Source organism: Callithrix jacchus, chromosome 1 (assembly GCF_049354715.1).
Source record: "Callithrix jacchus isolate 240 chromosome 1, calJac240_pri, whole genome shotgun sequence".
NCBI lineage: Eukaryota > Metazoa > Chordata > Mammalia > Primates > Cebidae > Callithrix > Callithrix jacchus.
The window spans coordinates 160,166,561-160,187,217 of NC_133502.1; the positions used below are offsets into that span (position 1 = coordinate 160,166,561).

At 41.2% G+C, this 20,657-nt stretch overlaps 1 non-coding gene across 1 annotated transcript; it reads left to right on the forward strand.

Moving 5' to 3' along the window:
- The first annotated feature begins 15,171 nt into the window (after positions 1–15,171).
- On the forward strand, positions 15,172–15,279 carry LOC118148193 (U6 spliceosomal RNA). The gene has a single exon (XR_004734975.1). It is a non-coding gene; the product is annotated as a U6 spliceosomal RNA (small nuclear RNA).
- Positions 15,280–20,657: the final 5,378 nt, after the last annotated feature.

Genomic DNA, 20,657 nt, shown 5'->3' on the forward strand with positions numbered 1-20,657 from the left:
GCAGAGCAGGCAGTTCTTGGTTCAAGATTATTGCATCTTTTTTGCACTCACCATCTGATGCAACCGTGTAGTCATACTGATGGTCATCTTCTAGGCCAACCCCAGAACATAGGTATTTATGAAGCTGGACCTTTGGGATACCTGCAATTAAAAGAATGATCAAACATGTCTCTTCAGGTCCCATGTTATACCTACACCTTTGAGGACATTTTTATGCTGTTTGGATAACCCTCCTACCAGCATCTTCCAATGGTTAATGATGAGGATCCAGAAGGGTTTCCTAATAAGTAGCAGAGCTAGGAGGAACCTAGAAACCTGACTTCCCAGATCAAGTGCTAATGATGGCATTACATTGTGTATTGTTACTGGAACATCCTCCTGATCTACTCTGAAAATCTAGATCTCTGACATGAATATTCCTGGATGCAGTATAGTTAAGAACTGGCTTAACCCCTAGATCTGTGTTTGAGGACTCACAGATTCATTACTGGTCCACATATATAAGCAGGGCTTCTGCATGATACCCAATAGAACTTTCTTAAAATTGTGGGAAGCAACCAGGCACAGTTGCTCATGCCTGTAATCCCAGCACTTTGGGAGGCCGAGGTGGGCAGATCACGAGGTCAAGAGATTGAGACCATACTGGCCAACATAGTGAAACCCCATCTCTACTAAAAATACAAAAATTATCTGGGTGTGGTGGCGCACACGTGTAGTCTCAGCTACTCAGGAGGCTGAGGCAGAATTGCTTGAAGCCGGGAGGCAGAGGTTGCAGTGAGCTGAGATCTTGCCACTGCCCTCTAGCCTGGCCAGAGCAAGACTCCATCTCAAAAAAAAAAAAAAAAGTTATGGAAAATGTTGGGATGTACTAGTCTTATAGATAATTCATCTCTCCAATTCTATTCGAACCACCTCATAAAGGAGAATATATTATGCATTGCCAGGTGGCATCATCAAGCTATGAAAAACAGCATGCCTCCCAAGCCTTCCCTACTTCCCCATATCATTGGAAGCTTTACTTCTATCCCTCTGATATTAGGGAATATCTTACTCCTAGAGGAGCCAGATAACAGTGACTTCCACAATAACCTCATGTGGGAATAAGAATTAATAACTTGAAAGACTGCCCAAGAAGGGTGAAGGCTAAACCTCAAGGGTGATTGTGAAGCAATGAGACAGACCTAGAACCTTGCCTCATATGATACAGGAAAACCCAGCTTCTTTGTCTCTACCATGTAGGCACTGGGCAGGCAGGTAGGTGATATTTTATTTCACAACAAGGGAACTAAAGGTATGAACATTTCTCTGCTCCTCATTCTCTCTGCCCTAAAATATCTCAGCAATCTACCCCAAGTAGAGCAGACTGGCACTGTCTGGTACAGGAGGCATGCAGCAGATGCTCTGCATCTGAGCTGCGTAATGACTGTCCCCCTGCATGTCACCCCCTAGCCAGCCCAAGGGAATGCAGGATTCAGAGGGGAACTGTTCTAACCAAGAGCAGCATTATTAAATCCAGGCCAAGAGAAACCCACATCCAGGCACTTTATCTCTGTCCTAAAATGAACCTACCTAACCTCTTCAGACTATCCAAAACCCTGACCACTCCACATAGAGAGACATTTGCTAGCCTTACGTGTCACTTTCCACTGTACACATACCAATGACACCCGAGCCAAATATAAAGACAGACCCACAAAGGTTCTGCTGAGCCTAAGGATCTGCTCATCTATTTCTGATCCTTAATGCCCATGGGACATCTTCCAGAATGTGTGCCTTCACATAAAGTCTGGAAAATTGGAGGACAATTTAAATGCAAATGAATTGAGAAGGAATAAAAGCCATTAGAAATTCCAGGAAAATAATTAAGAAATGTAGAATAAAGTTACAGGGCCTGGTGCGGTGGCTCATGCCTGTAATCCTAGCACTTTGGGAGGCCGAGGTGGGTGGATCACCTGAGGTCAGGAGTTCGAGACCAGCCTGACCAACATGGAGAAATGCAGTCTCTACTAAAAATACAAAATTAGCCAGGCATAGTGGCGCATACCTGTAATCCCAGCCACTCAAGAGGCTGAGGCAGGAGAATTGCTTGAACAAGGGAGGCAGAGGTTGCCGTGAGCTGAGATCATGCCATTGCACTCCAGCCTGGGCAACAAGAGCAAAACTCCATCTCCAAAAAAAAAAAAAAAAAAAAGTACAACCCAAATATGAACCAAACAGACTTTCAGATCATGATGGTATATTATAACATTAATAACCCACTTTGCTCCACACACATAGCAATTGTAAAAATAAACAAACAGTCAGGCAGAGTGGCTCACACCGGTAATCCCAGCACTTTGGGAGGCCAAGGCAGGTGGATTACCTGAGGTAGGGATTTCAAGACCAGTCTGTCCAACATGGTGAAACCCTATCTCTACTAAAATTATTTAAAAAAATAGCTGGGCATGGTGGCTGGTGCTTGTAATGGAGCAGCTACTTGAGAGGCTGAGGCAGGAGAATTGCTTGAACCCAGGAGGCAGAGGTTTCAGTGAGCCAAGATAGGGCCATTGCACTCTATCCTGGGCAACAAAAGTGAAAGTCTGTCTCAAAAAAATAAAAAATAAAAATAAAACAAAACAAAAAGGGTTGGGCACAGTGGCTCATGCCCATAATCCTAGCATTTTGGGAGGCCAAAGCAGGAGGATTGCTTGAGTCCAGGAGTTTAAGATCAGCTTGGACAACATAGCAAGACCCTATCTGTACAAAAAAATTAAACAATTAGCTGGGCATGATGGCATGTGCCTGTAGTCTCAGTTACTCGGAAGGCTGAGGTGGAAGGCTCACTTGAGCCCAGGAGATTGAGGTGGCAGTGGGCTATGATTATGCCACTACACTTCAGCCTAGGTGACAGAACAAGACTCTGTCCCCAAAAAAATAATAAAGGAAAAGAAAAAGAAAACCAAAAGGTATAATTAGGCTCAAATACTAGAAAAACCTATCCAAAATCCAGAGAGCAATGGAAACTGTAAACAGCGAAAAGGACTGAAGGTGGGTAGCTGGTAATTTGGCTTTTGTAGGGCAAAAGGGTTTGAAAATGCTCCATAGGAGACAGGAGACTGGAATCAGACACACAGCTCAAAGACCTGGACAGTTGTGGGGCACCCTCAATATTATGAAAAGAGAATGTAAATGAGCTGCTCCTAACTGCTGCTTGGAATAGTAAGTTCTAGTGAGCTGTAGGCCTAAGGTCAAGGTCAGAGCCTTGCAACCAAGAGATGAGTCAGGACACCCAGTGGTTATGACTAGATCTGCCCTGCTCTTAATACCATCTTTAATTCACTGCTATGAGACTTTGCTCTGAATTAGAGACTTAGAGTGCTTAATAGAGGCAATCAAAAAACTGATAGGCAAGGAAAGGTAAGAAGAGGGGATGAGAGAGAGAAAGAGAGGCTGGGCAGAATAAGATTCTGTCAGAAAGAAGGAAAGAAAGAAGAAAGAGGAAAGAGAAAGAAGAGAAAGAAAGAAATGAAAGAAGGAAGGAAGGAGAAAAGGAAGGAAAGAAAAAGAAAATAAATTCTCGCTAAAAATAAATCCATACACCAAAATCCCAAAACAAATGTGTTGCTAAAAAAGCCAATAAAATCAACAATTGGAATAAGTAGTTCAATCCAGCTGAATGCTTTATGCAATGGTCTGACAAAGCCTTAAACATAAGTATGTTGAGGATATAAAAAATGTAAATTAGTATATAAATTCCCTAAAGCAAAATGAGAAGAAATGAAACTCTTTTAGATGGGTATCTAAAAGAACAATTCAAAATCTGGAAATCAAAAATACAATCATTTGAAAAAGGAATGAACCACTTTTAAATACAACACAGATGAACCTCAAAACATTATGCTAAATGAAAGAAGCCAGATGCAAAGGACAGGCCAGGCTCACACCTATAATCTCAGCACTTTGGGAGGCCAAGGCGGGCGGATCACCTGAGGTCAGGAGTTTGAGACAAGCTTGGTCAACATGGTGAAACCCCATCTCTACTAAAAATACAAAAATTAGCTAGGTATGTTGGTGTGCACCTGTAGTTCTAGCTACTTGGGAGGCTCAGGCAGGAGAATGGCTTAAACCTGGGAGGAAGAGGTTGCAGTGAGCTGAGATCTCGCCATTGCACTCCACCTGGGTGATGGTGCAAGACTCCGTCTCAAAAAAAAAAAAAGGTGAAAAAGTGTTACAGTTAAGGATATGCTCTAGACACAGCTGAAAATTAGGAATTGAAGACATCACTGGGGAAGTCAGTATACCATGCAGAGAGACAATGAAATTAAACATGATAGAGCATTAAAAGACACAGAGGCTCTAACAATTATCCAATGAAAGTTCTGGGAAAAGAATAAAAGTTGGTTAGAGAAGCAACATTTGAAGTGGAGATTGCTAAGGATTTCTTAAAAGCGGAAGAAAGACTAATTTATTTATGAAATATCAATCAGGTGTCTGTTTTGTGCCAGGTACTGGGAACTCAACTTAGATATGCATTTTCAGGGCCCAGCAGGATAAATAAAAATACCAAGCTATATCATAATAAAACTGCAAAGCATTAAAGATAAAGACATAATCCTAAAATCTCCCAGAGACAAATGAATGATTATCTGCAGAGTAATGACAGATCAACAGCAAATTGAATATCAGCAACAGTGAATGTCAGAAAACAGTAATGATGATGATGAGAAATAACCATGTGCACAGAATTTTGTTTTTACCCAGATATACTACGATTCATTAATGGGGTTGGGGGGAAAATATGTCCAGATGTGCAAAAAAAAAAAAGAACTTACCATCCATAGAACTTCATTAAGAGGCCAGGCATGGTGATTCATGTAATTGTAGCACTTTGGGAGGCTGAGGAGGAAAGATTGCCTGAGTCCAGGAGTTCAAGACCAACTTGGGCAACATGGTAAAACCCCATTTCTACAAAAAATTAGTAAATTAGCTGGGCGTGGTGGCACAGGCCTATAGTGCCAGCTACTTGGCAGGCTGAGGATTGCTTGAGCCTGTTGCAGCGAGCTGTGATTGAGCTCCTGCACTCTAAACTGGGTGACAAAGCAATACCCTGTCTCAAAAAAAAAAAAAAAAAGAGCTATTAAAGATATCCTTTAGCAAGAAAAAAAAAAATGAACAGAAAGAAGACATGGAATACAAAAAACAATGAATAGAATGTCAGTAAGTTCTGTTTTAAAAATACTCATTTCTAGCCGGGTGCGGTGACTCACGCGTGTAATCTCAGCATTTTGGGAGGCTGAGGCCGGCGAGGTGATCACACGAGGTCAGGAGGTTAAGACCAGCCAGACCAACATGGAGAATCCCCATCTCTACTAAAAATACAAAATTAGCCAGGCATGGTGGTGCATGCTTGTAATCCCAGCTACTAGGGAGGCTGAGGCAGGAGAATTGCTTGAATCCAGCAGGTGAAAGTTGTGGTGAGCCAAGATTACACCATTGCACTCCAGCCAGGGCAATAAGAGCAAAACTCCACCTCAAAAAAAGCCCTAATTTTGTTGTCTTTTCAAATAGTTAGATTGAAGTTCAGTAATTTTAAGGGGAAAAAAGAAAGAAAAGGAAAAAATAAAATTAAAGCTATACCTCTAAATTGCAGTAAGAAGACAGAGCTAGTATTTAATGGGTTGTTAAGTATCCTAAGACCTGTTTTTGGGTTAAGAGCATAATAGGAATACTCAATTATTATAAACTTTATTAGAAAAATGTATAACTCATGATGTATATACAAGCTTAATTTAAAAATAGAAATACCTATAGTAATGATTTAATTAAGGGAAAAAAACAAGTATCAGAAATTTTATCAAGTATCGAGTAGTAACAAAAACAAGAAAAATTATAGTAAACAGAAAACACAAATTAAGTGGTAGAATTAGGTTAAAATATTTCAATCACAAAATATACAAATGAATTAAACTCTGAGGTGAGGGGATGGTTTGAGCCGGGGAGGCAGAGGTTGCAGTGAGCCAAGATGTTACCACTGCACTCCAGCCTAGGTGACAGCCAGGTCCTGTGTCTAAAGATTAAAAACAAACAAACAAAAAAACCCTATGCAGCCTGAACAAATTACTGGGGATGTAAACCACAGCCACTGAGTGTGTGTGTGTAGCTTGAGAGGAGCTATAGCTCCGTGGGATTTCTGTGACTTTTTTGGCATTAGCTTTGACACTGGAATTTTGGTTCTACCATTGTCAATTAACAACAATAAATTCTCACATCCACTAACATCAAGGTCAATGGTGTTGTACTCCTTCCTGTCTTGAATGGCATCTCTGAATTTCTAGTTTATGCCAGGGGGCAGCAATCAATAATTATTAGTATTTCTTCCTGAGCATAAAGAAGCCTGGCTGGAAAAGTGTGGGTAGCCTTTCAAAGGTTTTGACTGAGGTTCTGATTATTCAGCTAGAACCCATCTCTTCCCTTCAGATACAATTTTCCATAACATGTAAATACCTTTTGGAAGGGAGTTGGAAGGCTAGGTGACAGGGTAAGACGGAGACTTACTTATCTCAATATACACTTTGGTACCTTTCAAATTTGAGGCATTGGTTTTTTTTTTTTTAATTATTATTTAAAAGGTATATAAAAACCTACCTGCTTTAATCTCTAAATCCTAAACTGACATATTATTAAGTTTTTAAGGTTTTCTCTGCAAGGATTTTTAAGAAGTGCTGGCCTTTTGGAGCCTAAGCCCAAAGATCCTGTTGACAGTTTTGCAGGGAAGACACCCAATAAATATTTAATGATGTTGGTGGTGTTATTGCAAATAATAATTATGAGAGTACCAATGATGAACAGCAACTCATTGCATCACCCCACAACCCAAAGCACTGGAGCTTTGTGAAGCGTGAACACCCTGATTGCCCCAGAATGGCATGTCAATAATGCCACTGCCAACTTCCCTGAAGGCTGATCCCTATCCTTGACATAGCTCCCACTTGCTCTGAAGAGTTTCTTCTCTCTACTCTCTCAGCATAGCATTCTGTCCTTTATCACTGGATTTGGTAGCCCTGACTCTAGGAATTCTTGTCACTCATTGGTGGATGCTGTGGTTGAGAATAACACATGTATTTGGAAGGAACCTACCTTACAGTGACCTGTACATGCTCACTAGTCAAGCATCGTGCATGGAAAGCGTATTATTAAATGATGTGTTTGTATCTCTCAGGTGCCAAACATGTCCACTAAAGCATGTCTGACAATTGCAGACCTGCAGACAGGGATTGTGTGGAGAGACATGAAAATCATTGCCACTTAGACATACCATTTAGCCCAATTAATCACCCATCAGCTGTCTGAATGCTGCCTGGCCCAGTGCAGATGCTGAAGTTCCATATACCTCATCGCAGAGACTTTATCTTTATCACAGAGGATTCCCTATCCCTGATCCTCCCTCCTTCTTTCTCTCCCTCCCTCTCTTCCTTCTTTTCCAGACTCTATCCTAGAAACAAGTGGAATAAACTCCAGTTGAAACTGAGCGATTCGGCTTGGTATGGTGGCTCACACCTGTAATCCTAGCACTTTGGGAGGCCGAGGTGGGCAGATCACTTGAGGCTAGGAGTTCAAGATCAGCCTGGCCAACTTGGTGAAACTCGATCTCTACTAAAAATACAAAAAATTAGCTGGGCATGGTAACACACACCGGTAATCCCAGCTCCTTGGGAGGCTGAGGCAGGAGAATCTCTTGAACCTGGGAGGTGGAGGTTGCAGTGAGCAGAGATTGCACCACTGCACTCCTGTCTGGGCGACAGAGTAAGACTCCGTCTCAAAACAAAAACAAAAACGAAACGAAGCAGTTCTCATCAGAGTTGCATCTGCCTGAGTAACTCCTTCTGTAGCCATATCTGATTTGGTTGGTAGGATTCTGTGGGAAACCATAAGTATAACAGAGAAAGATTCCACTGCTTCCTCTGGGCTCTTGGAAGGAGGAATAGAAAAGGTTGATGTCCTGTGTGGTTGTGCAAGTTGGGCCATGCAAAGAGATGCCTGGAGGAGGTAGTTCAGGGCAGATTCCTACCACCTGCTCTGCTCACTGAGCCATGAGGCTAGGGACCCAGAGCACAGGGTACCTTTTTCTCATTTCCACAGATGTATTGTATGTTCTTGGAAGCAGATCTGTGTTCTCTGTAATTATCTGGTGGGAAGGTCAGGAGTTTACACATCAGAGTGGAAACCCACTGCGAAGAGACCCAAGCTTTACACGGCAAGGTCCAGGGTGGACATCACCATCTACATCAGGTTCCCTGCTCTGAAGCAGCCTAGGGCCAGGATTTTTCTGGATATACATTTGAAAGTCCTGACACATTTCTAACTTGGGATCCAGATTTCACAATGGTTATTCTCTTTTCTACCCAATCACTCTTTACATTAGTCCTGTTTTTTTTTTAGATAGTTTCCCTTTTGTTGCCTAGGCTAGAGTGCAGTGGCACAATCTCTGCTCACTGCAACCTCCACCTCCTCAGTTCAAGCAATTCTCCTGCCTCGGCCTCCCAAGTAGCTGGGATTACAGGCATGTGCCACCATGCCGGTTAATTTTTTGTATTTTTAGTACAGATTGAGTTTCACCATGTTGGTCAGTCTGGTCTTGAACTTCTGTACTCAGGTGATACCTGCTCCGGCCTCCCAAAGTGCTGCACCCAGCCAGTCCTATTGATTTTTATTTCTCAAATAAACATATCTCCTAAATGTCAACATATACTCTTCATCCTCACTGGAAACTTCCAGAGCATTCCCCAGAAAAAGGCAACTGGACTTAAACTCTGGGAATTTAAGGAGATGAGGTATAAATGCTGATTTCCCAAGGCCAGCCGTGTTGTCTCCTAAAAAACCTTCCTGGAAAAAAGATTCAGGTCCCATTTGTGGTTGTGATCCTAACTCTGTGCCTGCTCTTGAATAACTCTTTATGATTCTGTGGGTTCCACTGTCTTGATCGGTAAAATAAGAGGATTGGGCTTTTCTTGTTCTGGGAGGTCATAGTTATACCCTTTGGCTGCCAGAGGTTGGAAACATAGAATCGAGTTGGCAGCAAGCCCTGCCTGTAGCCCCCTGCATCTAGGATAAGAAGGAAGGTGTGGTTGGGAGAGCTCATAGCTGAGCTACCAAGGCACAGGAGCCCTGTTCCTCTTTCCCTATGCAGTTCATGCCAAGAGGATCAAGGATATAATTAGCCTTGGTATACTAAACATGACCATTCTTACTTCACCTGCAGCCTCTCCTTTTGTTCCTTAAGCCCATGTGGAAGTTGCCATCCCTTGCACCTGTACGTGGGTATGCAAGATGCTACGGTAAAACACTAGGTGTTTTGAAGTCCTGGTTCCACCCCTTATTAGTTAGGTGACTGATTCCCAGTTTCCTAATCTGTAAAGTACAGATAATAATGCTTATGTCATGGAGTTACTGTGAGGGTGAAATGAGATTCTGCATAAAAACCACACTGAACAGGACCTGGCCAATACTCGTTAACTTCCTTTCTTCTCCTTCCACTCCCCACCTCTGTTGTTCCCTCATCCAGTGAGTGGATGTCATTTTACTCACCCATGTCAGTAAAAACTATTACAAGTTTGCACCCTAGAGGAGTGGATTGACTGGCTAATGACACAAGCTCAGACATGAAATAGATATGCACTTGGCTGTTTGTGGCTTGAGAAATCTCACCCCTGACATTTTTTCATTACAAGTTTCATCTAAGAGAGATCTCACTAGAATGACAAAAATATGCTTTTCCCCCTTAAGTGGTGGGTACCTCCAGTTACGTTGGATATAATTGTCCTATGTGTGTGTTTGGAAGAGCTTAGCATCCAATGGGTCTGCTCAAATGGCACTGAGAAATTCCCTTACGTTTTTAACCTCGGGCTTTCTGATAAATTGATTGTTTCCCACCACTCATTCGTGATTTGAAGCCCAACTATGCTGTCCCATCTGTCTCTTTTAGTGAAATGTACAACCTGCAGCAACCATATACTGTCCCTATGTGTATAAAGCAGGTGAGTGAGTATAATATATCAGTTATTGGGTAAGTCCTGTATTGGTTAAGCAATATAACATACTGGTGAAGTCCATATTTAGAGTCGTTCAGCTGTTTACTAACTTCATGACCTTGAGTAAACTAGTTACCTTCTCAGTTTCCTCATCTAAAAAAAATGAGGTCAACCTGATAAATTTGTTGTGAAGATTAAATGACTCAATATATATAAAGTGTCTGGTACATAATAAGTTCTCATAAATAATAATTATTAATGGTGATGATCTCTTCTCCACATGATAAGTGGTCATATCTTAGAACAAAGCCAAGAATGGTCCAGTTAACTACATAGAACAGGGTCAGTAGAGAGGAGCCAGTTCAGAACTTGAACAAGCAATTTCAGAGATATACCCAGCTACTGGTCCTATAAACCTTACCGTGAGACACACCATTGTAACTGGAAGGAGACCATTGATAGCATATGGAAGATATGGCTATTCAACATGAAGGGCAGCGTTCTATTAATCTTATTTATTTATATTTCTTTCTTTTTTTTTTTTTTTAAGTCAGTGTCTTGCTCTGTCACCAGGCTGGAGTGCAGTGGCGCAATCTCAGCTCACTGCAGCCTCCACCTCTCTGGTTCAAGTGATTCTCATGCCTCAGCCTCCCCAAGTAGCTGGGACTACAGGTATATGCCACCACATCTGGCTACTTTCTATATTTTTAGTAGAGACAGGGTTTTTACCAGGTCAGCCAGGATGGTCTCGAACTCCTGAACTCAAGTGATCCACCAACCTCAGCCTTCCAAAGTGCTGGGATTATAGGAGTGAGCCACCGTGCCCAGCCTATTTTTCTTTTTTCTTTTCTTTTTTTTCGAGATGGAGTCTCATTCACTCTGTTGCCCTGGCTGAAATGCAGTGGCACAGTCTCAGCTCTCTGCAACCTCCACCTCCCAGGTTCAAGGGATTCTTCTGCCTTGGCCTCCTGAGTAGCTGGGATTATAGGCGTGTATATGACACCTGGCTATTTTTGGTGTTTTTAGTAGAGACAGTGTTTCACCATGTTGACCAGGCTGGTCTCAAACTCCTGACCCCAAGTGATCCACCCCCTCATCAGCCTCCCAAAGTGCTGGGATTACAGGTGTCAGCCACCACATGTATGCTATTTATTTATTTTTCTTAAAAAGAAATAGAGATGAGATCTTACTATGTTGCCCCTTCTGTTCTCGAACCCCTGAGCTCACATAATCCTCCTGCCTTGGCCTCCCAAAGTGCTAGGATTATAGGTGTGAGCCACTGTGCCTGGTCTTGGAACTTTACTTTTTTAAATAAGGGGTTTGATGGGCCATTCCAGCAGAAATGTCAGATGGGAAGTTTGGAAATGCACACGTGTATCTTTAGGAGAGAGATTATCCTGGACATATACTGTCTTCCTTACTCTGAGACATCAAAGGCATGTACTTAGGTATTAACTAGAATGGGGAATTGTCCCTGGATATTTTTTCTCCTAGAGTTTTTCCCAAAGGGCCTTTAAGTTTTCAGCATATAAACACATTTATTTGAAAGGCATTTCCATGACGTTGAAGGCACACGTTACAACTGAATTTTATACCAACCTCCACATGTGGAATCCAGAAAAAAATCTCTGGTCTTAAGACTGAACAGGAAATGAAAGACGTGTCACTCTGGGTCCCTATTAGGTATTCCTATATTTTTACACCACTGGGGAGCCATTTAGGGAAAATGTGCAACCATGTTTCTAAAAAGGTTTCCAAAATTCTTGTCAAATAGCAAATAACTTTGCTATTTCTCTGGGAGTCACAGCAAATTAAAGATGCTTCCACCTCCCCTTTTGAGTACCATCTTCTAACACAGTGCATGCTACAATGAGAGCAGGGAGTGGGAGGGGCTGAGAAATGCTGAATTCTTCGGTAGCATGCCTTTGGCCTTTGGTTGAAACTACTCCTTGGAAGGCTACTATATTCCAAATTTTCTCTAATGGATAATTGATTTGTCAATCTCAATTTCTTCATTGTATATTTTAAAAATTATCTTATATTGTTTTGAACTACCAAAACCAGCACACTCATTTTTCATGATAACACACTTTGGTTATAAATGTCATTGCAAAATACACTTGAACATTAATCAGAAACTTGAAGATTTTGTTAAACTATGAGGATGGCATTCATCTGGATGGCATTCATCAGATTTCATTAAATTATCTATCAGGATGGCATTCATTGAACACCTGCAGTGCAGCTCTGCCAAATGGTCATCTGTCTTTATACAGGTAGATGAAAACCTGTAAATAAAAAGATAGATTAGAATTATAAGACCAGAAGAGTCTTTTAAAGATTGCCTACTCTTTTTCAGACACTAAACTATGAAAGCTATTTTGAAGAACAATATTTTATAATCTATTTCTGTCTTTTCCTTTCTTCTTTCCTCTCTTCTCTTCTTCCTTTTCCGTTTCTTTACACAAAACATTTCCTGAACAACAATAACATGCCAGATGCTATTAAGTAGGAGTGGTATAGTGATGAACTATAATCAGTTTCTGCCTTTCTTTATTTATTTTTGTTTTCATTTTTGTTTTTGGTTTGGTTTGGTTTTGAGACAGAGTCTCACTCTGTCTCCCAGGCTGGAGTGCAGTGGAGTGATCTCAGCTCACTGCAACCTCTGCCTCCAGGGTTCAAGCGATTCTCCTGCCTCAGCCTCCTGAGTAGCTGGGACTACAGGCACCTGCCACCATGTGTGGCAATTTTTTTTATTTTTAGTAGGGATAGGGTTTCACCATCTCTTGTTGGTGAAAAGAGATCAGGAGTTGGCCAGGCTGATCTTGAACTCCTGACCTTATGTGATCAGCCCGCCTCAGTCTCCCAGAGTGCTGGGATTACAGGTGTGAGCCACCACGCCCAGCTGAGTTTCTGCCTTTAATACTCTGTTTAGAGGAAACAGAGACTGTTAATACATCCAGAAACCGAGGTGGGATATCTATGTTCCTTAACTGGATGATTAGGTGATACTTTTATGGAGGTGATGCTTGAATTAATTCATTTAAGGACAAGTAGAGTTGGGGGAAGCAGGCAAGAGGAAAAGGGCATTCCAAGCAGAAGAGATATTAGAAATAACCTCATGGAAAACTAGAGCACCTGGTGAAATTGTATAGGTGGCGTGGCTTTTTGTGTGAATGTGGATACAGGAGAGTGCTCGTCGCCCCTACTATTGATGACATTTAAGTAAAATAAAATTGGCTCTTATTTTTAATGCTCTTCTTTGGTAAAATTGTTAAAAGGCTGAGAAGAATAAAATCTTATTCTATATAATTTAATCAGAACCAACTATAAGGAGAGGAAACTGAAAGGAAAATTTTCATCCATTTAATTTTTTCATAGTAGTTAGTATTTGCTAAGGGCAATGGTTATTAATAGGAATAGTCAAGGAATAATTTCTCAATTATTCTCAGCTGATTTTCCTGGCAGTATTTAACTTAAATAGGAAGAATGTTAATTCCATTTCTCATAAGATAGCGGGGCATGACCATCTGTGTCAAGAAGAAACAAAACCTCAAAGAGTTCCAAGTTAGTTTGGATCAGTCTCAGGAAATCCTGACTTTTATTTGATATGGCCCATAAATCCAATTATTATACTCAAAAGAAAGACTCTTCAAAGACTGGCTATTAGCCTCATTTTACATTCAGGGACAGGAAACAATAAATCTTAAAACAAGAACACGGGACTTTTAGAACTGATGTCAATGAGAGTCTCCCTCTCTCTCTTATCTTTCTATCCTTCCTTTTGATCTGCTTCCTTCCTCTTTGCCCATTCTTTTTTTTTCCCCTCTATTTTTTCCCCTTAATTTGTATCTTATGCCTACCAGTATTTCCTTAGGTAGTTTAATATTTTTAATGGTGATACTTGTATTTATAATATTTGCCCTAAAATAATATTTCAAATAACCTTCAGATCATTCACTTCCTTGGGATTGTCAAATAAGTTCCTTTTATGACTTCTTACACACTCCTACGTTTGACAGAGCCACACCTGAAATGGTAGGATTATTGTCTTTGCGTCACTCCAATGCAAGTCTTGTGGAGGATTCAGTCTCTCCCTAGCCCTGCCCTGTGAGGCAGTTTTCACAGAAATGTGTATGAAGACATGCATTGCAGAATTACCAAATCAGCTGGTGACTCAAAGCAAAGATCATAAATTACAGACTCTATATCCAAAATGATCTCAATTGGCTGGAATGCTGGTATGAAATCAATAAGACAAAATTTAATCAGATGTAAAGGCAAGGTGAGGTGACTCACACCTGTAATTCCAGCAGTTTGGGAGGCCAAGGCCGGTGAATCACTTGAGGTCAGGAGTTCGAGACCAGCCTGACCAACATGGTGAAACCCCATCTTTATTAAAAACATAAAAATTGGCTGGGTGTCATAGCACATGTCTATAATCCCAGCTACTTGCAAGGCTAAGGGAGGAGAATTGCTTGAACCCAGGATGCTGAAGTTGCAGTGAGCTGAGATTGTGGCACTACATGCCAGCTTGGGTGACAGAGCAAGACTCTCAAAAAATAAAAATAAGCCAGGTGCGGTGACTCACACCTGTAATCCCAGCACTTTGGGAGGCTGAGGCGGGCGGATCACAAGGTCAAGAGATCGAGACCATCCTGGTCAACATGGTGAAACCCCATCTCTACTAAAAATACAAAAAATTAGCTGGGCATGGTGGCGTGTGCCTGTAATCCCAGCTACTCTGGAGGCTGAGGCAGGAGAATTGTCTGAACCCAGGAGGCGGAGGTTGCGGTGAGCCGAGATCGTGCCATTGCACTCCGGCCTGGGTAATGAGCGAAACTCCATCTCAAAAAATAAAAAATAAATAAAAATAAAAATAGTAGGAAGAGACCTGTTAGATCTCAGAATTATAGCAATAGTTTCAGTTGACCTCATCTTTCTCCTACCCCTCTCTGCCCATGTCCTTTTGTCCTTGTGAGTTCTGAAATGAGTCCAAACTTCTCCCATCACAGTCCCTCTAAGTATACAGATTTATCGCTCTATCATGATTAAGGTATGGACAGAGTTGGCATTATAAGTGTATGATCTGTATTGCTGCACAGAGTCCTGCACTTAAAACCCCATGCTCAGTTTTATTCTCCTTGAAATTATTATTTTATTTGTGCTCACTTTTGGCAGCATATACACTAAAATTGGAACAATACAGAGAAGATTAGCATAGTATCTGAGCAAGCATGACACACAAATTCATGAAGCATTTCATACTTTTATTTATAATAAAATTTTTTCAAATTTAAAAATAATTTTATTTAATTGGCAAATAAAAAAATATATTTATCATGTACAAAATGTTGCTTTGATACATGTATACATTATAGAATGGCTAAATCAAGCTAATTAACATATTTATTACTTCACATGCTAATACTTTTTTGTGGTGAGGACACTGCAAATCTACTCTCTTAGCCACTTTTCGAGTATGCAGTATGCTATTGCTAATTATAGTCATCATGTTGTGCAGTATATCTCTTGAAACTTTATAAAATTCTTAACAGTTTCTTAATTTTTTTTTAGAGACAGAGAGTCTTACTATGTTGCCCAGGCTGGTCTTGAACTCCTGGACTCAAGCAATCCTCCTGCCTCAGCTTCTCAAGTAGCTGGGATTACAGATGCAAGTCACCATGCCTGAATTAACAACTCTTTGATAAAAAGTCTGGCATTTTCATTTTGCACGGAGCCCCACAAATTATGTAGCCAGTCCTCAGTATAGGAAACATCCTTTTCTTCTCTGAGCAGTTGAAGTTTTCCAAAAGTAAGTTTTACTATGAAAATGAGATAGCAAACAAACAAGTTGGCTACACCAATAGTTAGCAAAAATAAAATTTCAGATTACAAGTGAATCCAAAAGTGAACTATCACCAAGCCAAAAATGCAATTAGCACAGTAGAGACAGTCCATAGCTTCTGGCTCCTTGCCACTTAATTTCTAGCTGCCCAAAATGTTAAATTAAGATACTCGCCTGATCTGAGATGGATTTTGTTTAGCAACAAAACCAAATCCTATAGTATCTGTACAATTCTGGCTATGCTAGGAATAGACCCTAGGTCATTGGCCCTAGCTCCATTACCACTTGCCAGTTCCATTTCTGACCCTCTCCTTCTGTTCTTCCTATCTATTTCAGGTCTCCAGGGCTCTGGCTTCTTCTGGTTTGGCTCCATTTACTTCATATCTGTTTTCTAGCCAATTGAAAAGGTCAGTTCATTATGCAAACTGGAGAACTCTAGCTTTCTTATTATTAGCATAATACAAGCTTGTCAGATTTAGCTAATTAAAATGCAGGACCCACAGTTACATCTGAATTTTAGACAAATAATGGATACATTTTTAGTATATGTTTCATATATTGCATAGCATGTACTTATAATAAAAAAATTATCTTCTGAGTGAGTCACTATATAAGAATAAAAAATAATAAATAAATAAATAAAAGAAAAAAATTATTTATCTAGCTTACATTCAAACATAATTGAATGTTTGGCCAGGCGCAGGGGCTCACGCCTGTAATCCTAGCACTTTTGGAGGCCAAGGCAGGTGGATTACCTGAGGTCCAGAGTTCAAGACCAGCCTAGTTAACATGGTGAAACCTGTTTCTACTAAAAATACAAAAAATTAGCTGGGCATAGTGGTGGACACCTGTAATCCCAGCTACCCAGGAGGCCGAGTCAGGAGAATCACTTGAACCTGGGAGGCAGAGATTGCAGTCAGCCGAGATCTCACCATTGCCCTCCAGCTTGGGCAACAAGAGCAGAACTCTGTCTCCAAAAAAAAAAAAAGTATTAAATTTTCTGCATTTTATCTTCAAACCCTGTCATCATGGGCACCCATGGATCATGGGCTGTCCTGAACAACATGGGAGATGCCTACCATCTGACCTCCTTGGAGTCCATCGGCATGTCTTTAGTTTTCTTGGGACCAAAACCCTCCTCAGCCTCATCTGATGTCACATCCTCTGCTCCTGCAGTTTCTGCCCCTCTCAAGTTCCCATTTCAACAGGAAAGCAGAAATTACTAACGAATCCTGAGTCTATTGAATAATCATGTCTCTTTCTCAATTTACCTGAACAATTCTTCCCATTTACTCAAGTTCTCTTTCATAATTCTATTTCCAAGTACCCCCAGAAAAGTAACTGTTACCAGATTTAGCAATAGAGATGCTGACTGGTTTTCTCATCTATATATCTACAGTAGCCACCGTATTGCATGGCATACAGTGGAATTCAATAAATTCCCAGCAGATACTGGGTGATTGAATTAGTTAATTAAAGAGCATATTCCCTATAGGTTCTTTTGTTGGAACAAGCAGAACATAGCATTCTATTTTATTCCAGAGGGAAGGACCAGGGCCAATAGCATGAACACTTAGGGAAATCATTCTAACTTCAACATCTGGAAACTTTCTTAGCACCAGAGATCAAAGTGGTGGTGTTGAGAAGTCAAGACCTTCCTACCCTTGGCAATGTTCAGGAGGAGGTCTAATTTCCACCACTATGGCACTGCTGTCACAGACAGAATTTCTGGACTAGGGGCAGTGAAAATTAATTGTTAAACTATTTCTGAATCTAAGATGCACGAATGCTAATGCACCTTCTGCACACACACACATTTTTCAGCTTAAAAGTTGCACATGTTACTGAAGTTGCACATGTTACTGAGTTCTGCACTTCTTCTGAGATCAAGGACATATAACAGATGCATGCACACATTAATGATGTGCCAACTCCCTTTTGTTTCAGGCCTTCTAGAGCATAAAGACAAAGAGGTAGTTTCTAGTAACGGAGAGTAAAAAGCCTTTAATTTTTCAGTTTATCTTTGATTTATGTTTCTGTGTCTGTGTGTAGCCAGCCTTGGCCTTTTCAAAAGGAACATGCTAAAACCATTGAAAATGTGTGGTAACTGACTACATGTCTCTATGGGAAATCTTATGTCACTCAAAACAGTTGCTAATGAACACCCTGCACTAGTCCTTCAACATGAGAGAAAAAACAATTTGTAGGTGTGAAGGTAAGCACAAACATTCCCCGCAATAAACCTGGAATTCTTATATATCTCACCATTCTTTTCATTCTTTTTTTTTTTTTTTTTGAGACAGAATCTTGCTCTGTCACCCAGGCTGGAGTGCAGCGGTGTGATTTCAGCTCACTGCAACCTCCACCTCTTGGGTTCAAGCAATTCTCCTGCCTCAGTCTCCCGAATAGCTGGGATTATGGGTATCCACAAACATGCCCAGCTAATTTTTGTATTTTTTGTAAAGATGGGGTTTCATTGTATTGGCCAGGTTGGTCTCAAACCCCTGACCTTAAGAGATCCACCTGCCTCGGCCTCCCAAAGTACTGGGATTACAGGTGTGAGCCACCATTCCCAACCTCACCATTCTTTTAATGCTGTAATAATATGTAAGGGAAAGGGAGAGATATTTGGAATGGAGTAATTGTGCATATTTGAGCAGCATATGCCGTGTATGAGGTGGGGATAGGGAGATAGAAAGGGATAGTGGGGAGAGGACAAGATGTGTGATGTCCACGGGGCTATGGTGGGGAGTTTATGAGAGCTCAGTATGTTGTGTGCCTGTGAAGGCTGAGGGGGCAGCCATCACGGGCTGTGTGTGTGGGCATGTGTGTGCACACATGCATGAGTGTATGCATGTATGTGTAGGTAAGAATAAAGATGGTTGGTGGAAACCAAGTGTGTGTTGTGGGTAGGATGGTGGGGCAGAGTGCAGAGTGTATATATGTGTAAATGATCAGGGTTTATATGAGGGTACAGATGAGAAGCAAGGGGCATAATATAGAAGAGAAATAGGTCTATGCGAAAGAACTGAGCACAAGTGCATTTGTGTTTTTGTGTATGAAAGAAACTTGCTGGCAGCTAAATGTGAGGTATGGATAAAGTGGTGGGGACAAAGTCTGTAAACGTATATAACAGGGTATTGTGGGAGGAAGGATTGGCTGTAGTGTGTGTATGTGTGTGTTCAGAAGTGAACAGAGTGTGTGTGTGTGAGAGAGAGAGAGAGACAGAGACAGAGAGCAAAAGAGAGGGAGGGAGGGATATAGCTTTGGGACATTTGTGCTTATTTATGGATGGGGTATGTTTTTGAAGAGTTATTTGTGTATGGACAGGTTATATGTTTATATCTGAACAAAGTGTGAAAGAGAAAGTGTGTACATGAATGCACACGTGTGCATGAGGTGTTAGATCTGAGTATCCAAGTAGTAGATGGAGCCCTAGCGTGTTGACCAGTGGTAGACCAATGCATACATGCTTGTGGCAAGTGTGCTCATTTGGCCAATGTGTGTGTGGTGTGGGCCCCACGGTGACAGTGAGTTAGACTCAGAAGAAGGAAAGCCAAGTCACCATTGTGCAGTTTTTCTGTCTGACCTGCTTATCCTGTTTCCATTGTCTCCAGAGACCAGGAAGGTATACTAAGCACAGGTTCAGAGCAAGTTGACTGTGAACAAAAGAAGATTTTAGTCTTCTCCCTATGGATGAGTCATACCTAAAAGACAAGCAGGCAATGAGATGCCAACATGTGCTTCCTCAGCTATGCCCTGGGCGTGGCCTTCCATGTGCCCTCTGGGTGCCCAGGAAAAAAGGGTACACCCAGGATGTATCCACCCTCAGGGCTTTGTGCCACCATTGTCTCAGCATCCCTGAGTCCCAGTCATGTGACACACAGGCCTCTTTGCTTATAGACAATGTTAATAATATTTCATTCACTTCTGTCCTGGAAATCTGAAGACCAATAGAACGTTAGATCTGGAAAGACCCTCAGAGGTGCTCTAGCTAGTGATTCTCATTTGGGGATAATGGGGAAAGGAGAATGAGTATAACAGAATCTGAGAGTTTGATTGAAAGTGGGGGTGACAGGGTGGTTTAAGTTCCAGGGAGCTTTAAAACTGCTCCTTGGGTAGCCTGGATGTTCCTCTTCCCTCTCATTGAAAAACACTGCTCTGATCCAGCCCCTTCTTATTTTAGAAAATAGACATCTAAGATCCAGAAACGGTAAGAATCCTGTTCTAGTTGAAATGGCATCATGATCGGCAGGCGTTTTGCTGACTTGAGGTTCTCTAAGCCACCCATTTAAGACAGTGCCCTTCTGTGAGTGGATCTATATTTGTTTAGCTTTGTCTGTATGACCCCAAACATAGCATTTGAAGTAAATAAGCATTCTTTGTATAACTTATTAGACAAAGACAATCACCTACTATACAACATAACAGGAAAATCATAAATAGGCCACCTATGTTTCAATGAAAACTGAAAGATGAGCAATCATGACCTTTACAAGGCACTGTGAAATACACATTTACAATAGAAAAATTTTGTAATAGATAATGGACTAAAAACATTAAGTGGTATAGAAAAATGTTTTAATGCATCAATGTGTGTCTGAAGAAGAGACTCTGGTCTTCTCAAACTATAAAGCTGTATGCTTAAGGAAATCTGCGGGGCATGGTGGCTCATGCCTGTAATCTCAGCACTTTGGGAGGCTGAGGCAGGTGGATAACTTGAGGTCAGGAGTTCAAGACCAGCCTGACCAGCATGTCGAAACCCCATCTCTACTAAAAATATGAAAAATTAGCTGGGCATG